This window comes from Bombus vosnesenskii, unplaced genomic scaffold, assembly GCF_011952255.1.
Source record: "Bombus vosnesenskii isolate JDL3184/JDL3185 unplaced genomic scaffold, Bvos_JDL3184-5_v1.1 scf7180000015296, whole genome shotgun sequence".
Lineage (NCBI taxonomy): Eukaryota > Metazoa > Arthropoda > Insecta > Hymenoptera > Apidae > Bombus > Bombus vosnesenskii.
In genome coordinates this window covers 37,833-50,337 of record NW_022883925.1, presented here as the reverse complement: position 1 = coordinate 50,337, position 12,505 = coordinate 37,833, and the positions used below count along the sequence as shown (strand labels likewise).

Below are 12,505 nucleotides of genomic sequence, written 5' to 3'. Positions count from 1 at the left end.
CAGGAAGCGCCGCCGAACCAACAGCGGCGGACGGCCGGGAGGAGGCCATGGAGGTGACCACATAATTCAAGTGCCTCCTGCAATGCAACCTCGGTAGGTCGAGAAGGGCGCAAGATCTGCTCCTTCAGACCATCCGGGAGAACGAGGTCGCCCTGGCGGCGGTGGCCGAACCACATCGCACTCCCGACTCGCCCAACTGGGTCGTGGACCTGGACGGATCCGCAGGGATAACGTGGACGGCAGCCCCGGGCGTCCTGCTGGATCGTGGCAGCGGCTTCGTCGCGGTCGAGTGGCAGGGAGCAGCGGTGGTGGCGGTATACGTCTCCCCAAACATCGACTTGGCCGCGTACGGGGACTTCCTGGATCGAGTAGGCGAGTGCATCGGAAGATGCCTCCCCCGCCAAGTACTCGTCCTCGGGTACTTCAACGCCCACTCGACGCAATGGGGAAATCCCAGGACCAACTCTCGAGGAAGGATGCTCACCGATTGGGCAGCGGGTCTGGGGCTCCTGCTGGCAAACAGGGGCTCGGCGAGCACCTGCGTGGCGTGGAGAGGATCCTCGGTAGTGGACATCACGTGGGCCACCCCGGAGCTACTCAGACGAATCCACGATTGGAGGGTGGCCGAGGGGGTGGAAACGCTATCCGATCACCTCTACATACTGATGGAGGTGGCCCTGGGAGCCGAAGACGACGCCGGAGGACGACGACGACCGGGAGAAAACCGCCGCCGCCCGCCACCGCGATGGCGTTTCAAGGAAAGGGACAAGGAGATGCTATGGGCGGCCACGATCGTATCCGCCTGGAGCTGGGACGCCCGACGGACAACCGAGCAGGAGAGCATCGACGAGGAGGCGGAGGAGCTCCGAAGATACATGTGCGCGGCGTGCGACGCCTCGATGCCGCGCTCAGTCCCGGGGGGGGGGAGACGCGACCAAGGAACGTACTGGTGGACTCCGGAGATCGCGGAGATGCGAGAGAACTGCGTTCGGGCCCGCAGAAGATTCCTAAGGGCCCGCCGTCGCAGGCTGACGCGCGACGAGGAACAGATCTCCAGCTGCTACGAGGAGTACAGAGAGGCGAGACGCACTCTTCAGCGGGAGATCAAAACCGCGAAAGCTCGGTGTTGGACGGAACTGATCGAGGAGGTCGAATCCGACCCGTGGGGACGGCCCTACAAAGTAGTTACGAAGAAGCTACGACCCTCGGCGCCCCCACTGACCTCGAACATGGATCCGGCGTTGCTGGACAACGTCATCGGGACGTTGTTCCCGCTGGAGGACACGGACACGAGCCAACCAGCGCCATCCTCCCCCTCTGTCGACGACGACGACGACGACGACGAGGAGGCAGCGACGACGACCGCAACAGGATGGAGCGAAGAACTGCGAGTGACCGAAGAAGAACTCTTCGAAGCAGCCAGGAGGATGGCATCCCGCGACGTGGCACCCGGTCCGGACGGAATACCGGGCCGAGCCTGGGTGGAGACGATCGTCACCATGGCTCGCCGCCTGCGACACCTGTTCACCAGATGCCTAGAGGAGGGCGTCTACCCCCGGTCATGGCGGACGGCTAAACTGGTTCTGCTGCGGAAAGAGGGCCGCCCGCCGGACTCGCCGTCCGCGTACAGGCCGATATGCCTGCTGGACGAGGTGGGCAAAATGCTCGAAAGGATCATCGCCGCCCGGCTGGAGGCTCACATGCCCGAGAGGGCGCCCGGATGGCACGCAGCCAATACGGATTCCGCCGCGGCCGCTCGACCGTGGACGCGGTGAAAAGGGTGAAGACCATGGCCGAGGACAAGGTCTCTCGAGAAGGGGTGGCAGTAGCGGTATCACTCGACGTCACCAACGCCTTCAACTCGATCCCCTGGGCCAGGATCGTGGAAGCCCTGCGACACTTCGAGGTCCTGGCGTACCTGGTAGGAATCATCCGAGCGTACCTGACCGACAGATACATCGTCTACGCCGGGAAGAACGGGGAGGAAAGAAGACGGATCGAGCGCGGCGTTCCGCAGGGGTCGGTGTTGGGACCGATACTCTGGATCACGGCCTACGACTCCGTCCTCCGATGTCCGATGCCCCGGGAGCAGGCATGGTGTGCTACGCCGACGACACCCTGGTCATGGCCGGGGGACGGTGGTGGCACGACACGGCGAATCGCACGGAGGACGCCGTGGCGTGCGCGGTGCGCGCCATTCGAAGGCTCGGCCTGACGGTGTCGCTGGCCAAATCCGAGGCACTGTGGTTCTTCGACCAGCGACGAAGAGGAACACCTCCTCCCGGACTGTCGGTGAACATCGGCGGAGAAGAGGTCCCGGTGAAACGCCAGATGAAGTACCTGGGTCTCACGATCGACAGTGGATGGACCTTCGGACCGCACTTCGAGCAACTGGTCCCGAAGGCGACGGCCGCAGCCAACGCCCTGTGCGGCCTCCAATCGGCGGAGCAGGATCGAGAATCCGCCGACTCTACGAGGGAGTGGTTTGGTCCCGAGTCCTCTACCGGGCACCCGTCTGGGCCAGAAGCTTGACGGCCAGTCGCCGCAGCCTGACCTTGCTGCGGAGGCTGCAGAGGACGACCGCTATCCGCATAGCGAGAGGCTACAGGACGACATCGTACGCGTCGGCGACCGTGCTGGCGGTATCCCCCCCCGTTCGAGCTGCAAGCCCTGGCGCTCGAACGCGTGTACGAACACCAGAGGGGCCCGACGCCATCGACCGCCAGCCAACCGGCCCCGAACATCCGGGAGGAGGCGAAGAAGGAGACGTGGGAACGATGGCGCTCGCAGCTGATCCAGGAGGACGCCGTGCGGCCGCACCGGGCCGTTCGCGCCGTGCTTCCCAACTGGGAGGCCTGGAGGGATCGAGGCGGAGCGCCGCTGACCTTCACGATGACGCAGGTGCTCACCGGCCACGGAGTGTTCGGCGAGTACCTGCTAAGGATTCGGCGAGAGGCGACGTCCGTCTGTCACCACTGCGAGGAAGAGGAGGACACGGCGCAACACACGCTGGAGTTCTGTCCGGCGTGGGCGGAACCACGACGCGTCCTACGGCTCGAAATCGGCGAGAGCTTAGCCCCCGATGCGGTCGTCGCGGCCATGCTCAGAGGGCGCCAGGAGTTCGCCGCCATCCGCACCTACTGCGAGCAGGTCATGCTGGCGAAGGAGCGGGCGGAAAGAAACCGGGAGCGAGCTCGCGATCCGTCCAGGACATCGCAGCGCCCGAGAAACACAACGGCGCCGCCGCGGCCACCGTAGGAGCGCGAAGAACCAGGAAGAGGCGTCAGGGGACGGGGTCCCCAGGATGACGCGGCAGGAGCGAGGCGCTAGGGGGCGTGGCCCTCAGCGGTCCAAGAAGAGCAGGACGCCTCCCTTCGACAAAAAAGAGAGATAGACGCCCGGGGGTAACCGGTAGTAATTCGGGAGAGATCCCGGGTGCATCTCGACTCAGGCGTCAGGACAGGTCACCGTGGAGGTTTTAGCCGGTACGAATCCGGCACTACCCAGCGCCCTCTCCCCGGAGGGGTTGAAGGTTTCCTCCACGAAAAAAAAAAAGGTAACGAGCTCTTAACATTTGAAAACTTCAACACACTCATCATTGAAATCGAGTCTATCCTCAACTCCCGTCCGCTGGCTCCAATATCATCAGACCAAAACGATCTTCTTGTCCTTACTCCCGGTCACTTCGGTGATTCATTAACAAGTTTCCGAGAACGAGATTTCAGGGACACTCCATCCAATCGTCTCTCCAGCTGGCAACATATTCAAAAACTCAAACATTTCTGGCGCCACTGGCATCGAGAGTATCTGAACGAGCTGAACATCCGAAACAAATGGAGTAAGGGCAGTCACGACATACGAGAAGGCGCCATCGTCATTCTCAGAGAAGACAACGTTCCCCCAATGCAATGGCCACTGGGCAGAATCATCAAGGTCCAACCCGGCGCAAACGCATCATACGGACGGCTACCGTTCGATCGGAGCATCAAGCGGATGGTACCACTCACTACCATGCAGGGATACTGGACGAACGACTGAAGGCAGAGATTGAAAAGAAACGGAGAGAGCCAATTCGGATTCAGAAAAGGAAGAGAAGTGACCGATACGGTTTATGTAATAAACCACATCACAGACAAGCAGCTAGATGTGGCGACACTCGACCACGGAAATTTCCAACGGCTTCGCGGCACAAAGCGCTATACCTTCAAAGCGTAAGGCCGACAGGCCTAATGTACCATCGATATCCTTACGACTTTTTCGCCGAATATTCGGTAGAATGCATACGTGGCAACCGTCGCGGACTTCTGATAAACGCGCGCGTAGTGGGGATATCGAGGGGCAACAAAGGAAAGAATCTGTTCGGTTTTGAACCAAAAAGATTCATTTTGCCCCGAGCCGCGAAGTGCGAAAGGTTAAGAGAAGCAAACACAATTAGAGAAACGAGTCGTTAAAACTACTCTTGAGAGTTCAGTTTTAATCGTTACTTGTTATTAATTGTTGCTAAACGTTAACCGTGGTTAAACGTTATTTGTTGTTAATTGTTAAGAGTCTAATTAAACGTTATTGTTGAAAATCAAGGGTATTTTCTTGCGGGCACCTTCACGGACGGTCACCTTCACGGACTGTCACCTCATAAGTGTGAATAAATAGCTTGGTTGTTAAACATATCCAAATGTTCCTTCAGTACCTATCACGACCTATCCACCTCATAGGTGAAGAAAGAGGGAAATTATATACCTGCCTAAGAGCGGCGTTCGACAGACTAAACAGAGAGAAACTGGAGGAGAAAATGAGGAAAATGGGGATTAGTACAAGTGTACTCATCGAATATTACTGTTAATAAATATTGATTGTTGAATACATCTGAGTATTTCTTCCGCACCTATCACGACATCCCACCTCATGGCCATGAAGGGAAAAGAACAAGAAAGAGAAAGAAGGGACTAGAAGATGTGAGAATGGGAAGGATACAGATAGAAACAGGAGAGGAATAAGAAAGGATGACAGCAGACCAAATTATAGAAGAAAGAAGAAAGGAAGAAGCAGAAGAGAGGGAGAAAAGGATAAAGGAATCCAAGTATAATATACACTACAGAAACATAACCAAAGAAAAATTACCAAAATACTTAGAAGGGAGGATGAAGTGGAAGGACAGAAAAATACTGGCAAGATTCAGATGCGGAAACGAGACCAAAGCAAGGGAATACTAGAAAGAAGAGGGAGATAAAGATGCAGACTATGTAGAAGGAAAGAAGACCTGAGGCATGTAATAGAAGAATGTGAAATAACGGGAGGACCAAAGGACATAGGAAAAACGCTAAATGAGACTGGAGAAGGTTTAACAGAACTGAAGGCAATAACAGAGAAGAGAAGAGCAAACGACAGGAAGGATGCACAGCAAGGAGGCTAAAGACCAAAGTTGCAATAGTTTTTTAGTCGTTAGTTGCTAATTTGTAGTTTCTACTTTTAGTTTTTAGAGGTAAAATTAGCAAGGTAGTGCAATAGAATAGAGTGGAAAAGAGATGTAAGAGATGTAAAACCGAAAGTTCATTCAAAGCCGAAAGGCACGAACTAAGCAATAATAAAATAAAAGAATAATACAAGAGGATCCAACAGACCAACAGGCGATCAACATTGTGTAGTAAGCCCTATTATCATAAGAGGTAGAAACGCTACTATTCACTTCTAAGGACGTAGGAACGCTATCAGTGATGTCTAAGGATGCAAAGCCTTCAGCATTTATATTTATATAATCAAATAATAATCAAATCTATCTGCCAAGCAAAGTAAAGAGTAAAGAAAAAAACAAAGAAAAGAGGGAACACTGTAACAATCATCTCGGAACAATGTAAAAGTCAGGTCGAACAAGAACATGGGTACATGAAATTTGCATAAATGTTGAGGACTGATGGTTTAACTAACTAGCACTGTTCATTAGATTAATTATATGATCTCTTACGTCGTATCGCAACTTATTCCGGTTATGTCCATGAAGTGTGAGTTATCTGTAAAATTTAATCGTAGCGTTTAGCTTCCCTTCATAGACTTAGCTTATTGTAGTTCGTATCGTTGTCGTCTGTCTTGGAGCCTATATATTCATGCACACCATCAACAGAATGTTTGGATCTCTCATAAAGCGTCTTTTAACTGTTTTGCCAACCGATGCACTGATAAGGCGTCTTACTCCAACACTCACTGCTGAAGTCATGAAGACATGGATTGCATTGGGTGATCGACAGAACGACGAGTTTTTGAAATTGCATGATCGTCCCGCGGCCTACTCTAAGAGAGCGTCGAACGATAACACCGCGCTCCTTTCTATCTGCCTAGTCGTCAAGTCACTTCAAGTCCGTTCGAATCTATCAGTTTAGAGAATCGGTACCAGTGCACTTCGCTGGGCATATGTTCTCGTACACATTCGCGGGACATTCTCTTTATATTAAACATTGTAGAAACAAACTATGTGTGGACATGATTAGCCTATCGTGCAGATAGCTAGAAAAAGAGAAAAAGAGAAAAAAGGATTAAAAAATTTAAAGGAAGGAAGAAAGCGATTTGGAAAAGAGAAAAAAAGGGCTGAAAGCCGAAAAAACATTTCTTGACTGGGGCGAACTGGAACGCCCAAAGAACAAAAAAGAATGTAAGACAATTAATGGGGAAAATTAATTTTTATTATAAATTTATGGAAGATGCCTGCAAACTCCTGGAACCACTTCATAACTTATTAAGGAAAAATGTCAAATTCATCTGCAATGAAGAATGTGAGAAATCATTTCAGAGGATCAAGGAATATGTCTGTTCAAGTCCGGCCCTAGCAACATATGAGCAAAACAAAGAAATATTCATTTATACAGATGCAAATGGTGATGGTTTAGGAGCCGTTTTAAAACAACCCCAAGATAACGGTATGTTGCACCCGGTTGCGTACTTCTCAAGAAAACTGAAACCAAACAGAATCAAAGATGAAAGCAATCTATCTCGAATGCCTTCCTCTTAAAGAAGCGATTCAATATTGGCAACATTACACATTACTGTTGCTTTGCACAGAATGCTTGATATGAAATGAACCTTATAGCGATAGCGTTCGTAATGAGAACTAGCTGCAGTACGTATATAGCAGCAGATGGGTTCACGAAAATTGCATCAGGTCTAATATGGCGTTCTGCGTGTACATCAACTGTAACTCGAATGATACACGTTGCTGAACCGAATAACAAGCGTATCAACTAAAAAATTGTAAAATAGAGATAACAATGAAGTGTTTGCAAGTGATCTTAGTTAATATATCTTGAACTTTGTTGCTGTATTTTCGATGATAGCGACTAGTGTTATTTGCAAGAATTGCAAAAGAAAATTCAATCTTCTAGAACCAGAAACCGCGGCTTAGGTTCCAAAATTGCAAGTAAGTGTGAGTACTGGATGAAATTTTTCAACTCATCTCCACTAATTGGCAATGCCAATCCATACCAAAAGTCATCTGAAATAAATCGCAGGATTGTGTTGGCGACTTTTAGAGAACGGAATGGAAAAGATAAATTTATTTTGTGGGCTAATGGATATTTTTCAGGGATCGGCTATCAATAGATACTATGGCTGTCCGGAAAATTTACATTCTGTTGTCTTACGGGTATCTAATCGTCCAATTTCGAGAGCTACCGAAAAAGACAGAAGAAAAGTTAGCGTTTCGGAAGAGAGAACGCCAGGAAAATGAGAGAATTGAATTTTTCGTTCGGGCTTGCTACACTCCTCGGGAAACACAGTAAGAATGTGCTTGATATAATTGTAAAATCTAGGTTTCCCAATCTTGCAGCGTTGCATGGGAGAATAAAACGGGCACAGAACAGTACAATGATTAGTATGAAGGTGACAAAGATAATTGCACTATAAACCATATCAGTGCTGATAAAGTGGAAACTTATGTCATCACAGAAATGTTTATGAGATCAGGAAAGAAACATCATGCCAAGTATAGTACATGTATTGGAGATGGAGATAGCGAAACACATAAAGACATTAATCCATACGAAGACATTGTTGTTTAAAAGAAAGAATATGTTGGTCATGTATAGAAACGAATAGGCACAAAGCTAAAGGACGCCAAATAATGTTAAATAAACTGTTTTCGGATAATTACAATAGCGTTTTCACAAAAAGTGGAATTTCTAACTTGAGAAGGACAAACACAATAATTTGTAAATGTCCTAGGAATAGCGAAGAGTATAATCCATGCATGTTTTAAACCAGTTAAAGCTGGATTCCAAGTCACTTTACACAAAGTTCATCTGAAACAGAACTTTTGTTTGTAATTGCTTTTGTTTGTATTTGCTTTTTAGATGAATATAATTAAGTGCTGTGGTCAAAATCTGAACCCTCGTCAATATTTTATTGCCGATCTATTAAATTTGTATTTATGAAAGAAAATGAGGCATTGGTTAGGGAAGAAGGTAATAATGGAAATAAATAATCTTTCTCCCAATACATACAATTCAAACAATGATAATATAAAAGTTATCTTTGCTTTGCGCTTAGCCATGTTATACGGTAGCGTTGGTAATATTTTATCAAATATAAATGTTGGTCCCAAAATGTTGTACCGGTGGAGAATCTTCAAAGAAAATGAATTCGATAGAAATTATTCAAAAACCTCGCGTGTGCAGATATTTCGACGTTAGCACGCGAGCTAAGAATTTAATCGTAATTCGACCGTGCCAGTTTGTCCTTTCAGGAAGAAAACAACTTTATTGACTGGACAGTTCTATGTAAATATTTATAAATCGCACATTAAGCGAACTTGTTTACGAGTTAAAATCCAAAGGTCTCAGCTGTAAGAACCACAAGAAAAGATAAAAGAGACCTACCTTCAGAATTTCAACCTCATAAACGTCGTGAGGTAAACTGTTTTCTTTTTGGGCTCACTCAAAACAGAATATTGGTATCGTATGATCCCAAGAATTATGATCCCATTAATACAAATATGTATATAACAAAACAAAAATGAAACGTATTCTTTTCATTTGTAATTTTAAATAACGCATAGAAAACATAACGCATACATGGAGTTTATCACCTTCTTTAAATGGTATAATGCATTCCATAATTAAAAGCGAATAAAGAAACGAACTTACCAAAGCACCATAGGAAAGAATTTATGAAGTTTTATCTTACTCGGAAGTCAGTTTGCCTGAATATCACAAAATCCATTCACCTTAAATTTCTGGCAACGAGAACTCTTCAAATTTCCTAAAAAATGAATTTTAACAGACTTTTTTTTTCAATTTTTTAAATTTTAACAGGCAATGTAATATTTTAACAGATAATTTAACATTCTAACAGAAATAGTAACAAGGGAAAGATAGCGTGTGCAAAAATGCGTGAAAGGGCATTTAGAAAAATCGAAATAATTGGAAATATAATTAAAAAGTGAAGAGAAAATATCATGGGTTTCATGCCTGGAGCATAAATGTGAAAAATTTCCGCTTTTGTAACAAATTCTACATCCTTTTCTTTTTTTGTTTAAATTGAGGTGTGCATTGAATTTCATGACAAAATAATATATATTCATATATAAATATCAAAAATAGTAGTCATTTTCCTTAGTTTATTTATCAAAATGTCATTTCCTTATATTATTATGATACAAAGAATTATATATATATATATGATGTATAATGCAAAATAAGGATATAAAAATTAAAATTGATTTCACAATTACACTTGAATATGGTATGAAAAGTAAGGTTTGAAAGAAAATTTCAGATACATTGATTTCCGGAGTTATTTAATTGCTTTTCATGTTTAGTTGTAAATTTCCACAATTGGCCAAATTGCAAAATTCATGCCATTGACATTAAGGAAACAATATAGAGTGTAATAAAAGGAAAACAAGAGAATACAAATTCTGACAGTGAATTTAGTAAAAAATCAAGAAAAAGTAAGACAGACGTTAGGAAACTATAGCAAAATAAAAGAAGCTCGAGAGGGCAGCGGTAACCATAACAATAAGAAAGAAACACAAGAGAAAGGTCACTAAAATAAATTACAAAGTGTAAAATAGCAGTAGAAGACAAAAAACAAATAACAAGTAGGAGCAAGGAAAATAAGTTATACAAAAAAGGAAATGAAGAAATGATTTTAAATCAAACCTTAAATCCTACAGAAAGTACATATAATGTTAAAGGGAACAAAGAATATGAAAGACAAATTAAAGAAGGTAAGAAAAATTTATCATTAATTAAGAGAGATTTTATATTATAATAGAAAGATACCAGAATATAGAAAAAGGTAGGAGAAAAGAAAAGAAAATGAGCAGATGAACAAAGCAAAATGGGCAGAAGAAAGAAGCAAACTAACAAAAAAAAGTGAGGTAATAGAAGAGTCAGACAAAATTAAAAGAAGAAAAGAGAGGAAAAACTATTATTATAAAAAGGTTGTAAATAAGAGATAAAGTAGAAGAACCCAAAATGAAATTGAACATAAATAGATTAAACTTTGTTTCAGGGCATCACTCTTTTCTGGTCATTGTTTGTATCCTCTAATGTTATTTCATGAATATGAAAATGAATATGAGAACGAAAAATAACAGTTTTGAGTTTAGTGATCAATTGTTTCACAAGTAGTGATCAATATATAAATTGATTTGGCAAAGGCAACTTTTGGTATTTTGTACGAGTGGAAAAATATATATAACCCAACTTATATTATAGCGAAAACATTCATGTTATGGACAGAAATTAATGCTTTAATGGTAATCTGACATAAAGACAAAGTCAACCATACACAGTGTAGGTATATGGTATAAGAATATGGGTTCTCCACTACTCAACAAGAATAGATAAAATACAAACACATTTCCTAAAAAGAATATTATACATACTGAAATACCATGTAATGCCAGATTATGTGATTAAAAGCAATAAGAATAGTCTTGGAACACAAAATAATAAAATGAGGCATAAACTACATGTTAAAACTGGCAAACATGGGAGAACACATAATTAGACAGGAAAACATTGCAAAAAGTAATACACACATAATAAACTCAAATAGAGTTACGAAGCCGATGGTACAGAAATAATAATAAATTTAAACTGAACAATAATAGAAGAAATAACACAAATACTTGCTGGATAAAAGAAAGAAAGAATAGAATAATCTACTTATAGTGAAGTATATAAATATGCTAAAAATATAGAAAAAAATAATTAAAGTTTCTTGCATATGAAACTGCTATTAATAACTAAAAGGATAATCAAAGTTAGAGTAGCTGGGAGACAGGAACGATCAGTGAATGCAGAAAATAGCATAAAATACAAAACAGATGAAAACAAAATGTATAATATGTGTAAGAAAAATATATTGGATAATATTAAGAATTTACAACAAAATTCATTAAAAAACAACAATAGGATGGTGATTTTTTTCTGACAAAGAAAAATAGTTACAAGGACTGACAAATTTTATTAAAAAGCAAAAGCAGCATTAAGCTAAGATCATTTTATCATAGAAGAATAGCAATTCAGACAAATTCACAAATTATAATAATCTAAGAACAACTTAAATACTTTGTTATGTTTGTTTTGCAGTAACCAACAAATTTAAAGACTTAGCCTAAGTATAAATATGCCATAAATAATTCTATGTAGAAATAAACATAAATAATATTAAATAAATAGAACTTTTCTTATTGAAATGTGACAGTCTGTAATAAAAGATAAATTAAAAAAGAAAAAATAACTTTAACAAAAAAGAAATTTATAAAAATTTATTCTTAAAAAATTGTGGCCAATCAGATACGTGAAATAAAAGATTATTAGAAGAAACATGATTAGTCTACAAGAAGATCATACGAAAGGAGAAATGAAACATGTACCGTATTCTCTCAACATACGATTGCGAAGAAGTTAACTTACTCTATATTTCATTTCCGAACTTCTTCGTTTCCACACAGTCATAGCAGTTCAGAACTATTTTATGAAAATCAAGAATTTCCTACATCAAATTATTTGATTTGCAAGACCTCATATATTTCTAAATTACTTACACAAAATTAGCACAGCCTATGAACAATGCAAACATTAAAATGAAATAAGCGATACAGTAGCCCAAACAAGGACAAAGGTTGAAATAAGACAACAAAAATAGCAGTTATTATTCAAATTTGTATGAAAAATCCTTCAGAAATTAAATTCTTCTTTTAATGAAAGACGGTTATGTATATGAAAATCAAAAATGCAGTAAAAATACAAAAAATATAAAAGAAGAAAACTGTATTTGTTATTACGACTTACTTTTGCATGTAGAATAATTTCCATTTCGGTTACTGCACTACCCCTGTTATTAAATAGGTTTTGGAGTTCGATATTTAATTGATTCACACAGATTCAGTTTTTATATTCTGTATTTCACCACCATGTACAGCCATATGAACACACCGGATACTCTCAGATAATTAACACGTGGCAGAAACTAAAACAAAAGGGCGTCGTTAGAAGTCGTACCAACTTCG

The 12,505-nt window shown here is 42.8% G+C and overlaps 1 long non-coding RNA gene and 1 pseudogene across 1 annotated transcript; one reads left to right on the top strand and one right to left on the bottom strand.

Moving 5' to 3' along the window:
• The first annotated feature begins 2,892 nt into the window (after positions 1–2,892).
• Positions 2,893–5,447, top strand: LOC117241114 (annotated as a pseudogene).
• A 3,291-nt stretch (positions 5,448–8,738) lies between these two features.
• On the bottom strand, positions 8,739–12,039 carry LOC117241115. Its single transcript, XR_004494901.1, has 3 exons — positions 11,910–12,039; positions 9,126–9,240; positions 8,739–8,822 (listed from the first exon to the last, which is right to left on the bottom strand). It is a non-coding gene; the product is annotated as an uncharacterized LOC117241115 (long non-coding RNA).
• Positions 12,040–12,505: the final 466 nt, after the last annotated feature.